Genomic DNA, 1,783 nt, shown 5'->3' on the forward strand with positions numbered 1-1,783 from the left:
TTACCTTCAACCCTATCAGCTCCCGGCAGGTAGACAAATACTTGTCAAGAATTGACAGTAAGAAAGCAACAGGGCTCGAACCTCTCTGTTAAGATACTAAACAAGGTAAAACCAGCCATCATAGAACCTATTACTTGTATTATAAATGAAATGTTAAGAGGCAGCTCTTTCCCAGCTGCTCTTAAAGAAGCACGCATATCACCAATTTAAAAAAAGAATGATACCTTGATTAAAAGGATAACTACAGACCAATAAGTATATTACCCATAGTATCCAAACTGTTTGAGAGGGCAATTGCAGACCAACTAAGTCAGTGACCACTTTCGGGAACTCTTTCACCCATACCTCTCAGCGTATCGCAACGGGTACAGCTGCCAATCCGCTCTAATAGCGCTGACAGAGGAGTGGAGATGGGCTCTCGATCGGGGTCATTTTGTTGGTGCTATCTTGATGGATCTGTCGAAGGCTTATGACTGCTTGCCTCACGCACTGATTTTGGAAAAGCTAAAAGCATATAATGTGGACAACAGTGCTGTAAATCTTATTATTATACAAAGCTATTTGACAGATCGCAAACAATGTGTATGCATGGGAAATCGTTACAGTGATTTCCTATACCTACAAAAAGGAATACCACAGGGATCCATACTAGGTCCACTGATATTTAACATATTTATAAATGATATATTTTATTTTATGAATGATGCCAGTTTATGTAACTACGCAGATGACAATACCATCTCCTACTCTAGTGAAGACTTCCTAGATATGAAACAGACCCTCGAGACTGAGGCGGAGATGCTGATCAATTGGTTTTCCAAAAATCAAATGCAGGCAAACCCTGCCAAGTTTCAGGCGGGGGGACGGATATTAAATGCACTGATGAAGTAAAATTGCTGGGTGTGACCATTGACGTTAAACTCAACTTTGGTGGGCACATTTCAAAGCTTTGTCAAAAGGTGGCCAGGCAAATAAATGCACTGAAACGTATCGGACGGCATCTGCCTGTTAGTTGCAGGAAAATAATATATTCGTCTTTTATCAGCTCAAATTTTAACTTTTGCCCTATTATATGGCACTTCTGTGACAAAGCAAATGAGAAAAAGCTTAAAAAGCTCAATTATAGAGCATTAAACTTTGTGTATATAATGACTTCAGCAGTGACTATGACAGCTTACTAGCTAGAAACAAATTAGTCAGTCTCAAACTACAAAGACAAAAGCTTATAGCCATTGAAGTTTTTAAAATTCTCACTAAAGATCGGCCTGTATACCTCCATGATCTTGTTGTAAAGAACGAGTCCAGATATAGTGTTAATTACCGTGTACACACTACACATCCCACGTTTCGAAAGGGCCACTTGTGGTAAGAAAAGCTTAAAGTATGAAGAAGCTAGAATATGGAACGATTTGCCGAAATGTATATGTCGGAGTGAGAACTTCAACGTGTTTAGAAGGCTACTTGAAACGTGGGGTGGGTACAGATGCAGATGCTCAATGTGTCGCTAATTGACATGTGATATATTGATATATTGTTTTTAAAGGCAACTGTGAATATGTTTTAATTGCTACCGTTACTTTTCAGTAGTTAGATTACATGTTTAATTACTATGTATTTGATCTTGATCTTGATGATAGTACTGCGTCGACCGCGTATATGCGTATTATCAGGAGTAAGATAATATAGGTAGGAGGAGTATCAGGAGTAAGATAATATAGGTAGGAGGAGTATCAGGAGTAAGATAATATAGATCCTATATTATCTTACTCCTGGTATTATGACG

At 38.5% G+C, this 1,783-nt stretch overlaps 1 protein-coding gene across 4 annotated transcripts in view; it reads right to left on the minus strand.

The window, feature by feature from the left end:
* LOC106814348 (succinyl-CoA ligase [GDP-forming] subunit beta, mitochondrial-like) overlaps positions 1-1,783 on the minus strand; it is an 11,976-nt gene that overhangs the window by 9,021 nt on the left and 1,172 nt on the right. Inside the window, exon 2 of one of the 4 annotated variants that reach the window (XM_014818651.1) lies at positions 346-504. The exons of 1 other annotated variant lie outside the window; for it this stretch is intronic. The gene's annotated coding sequence lies outside the window, so the exon portion shown is untranslated. 2 more of the 4 variants (XM_014818653.1, XM_014818652.1) reach the window with 2 other exon arrangements.

Source organism: Priapulus caudatus, unplaced genomic scaffold (assembly GCF_000485595.1).
Source record: "Priapulus caudatus unplaced genomic scaffold, Priapulus_caudatus-5.0.1 Scaffold910, whole genome shotgun sequence".
Lineage (NCBI taxonomy): Eukaryota > Metazoa > Priapulida > Priapulimorpha > Priapulimorphida > Priapulidae > Priapulus > Priapulus caudatus.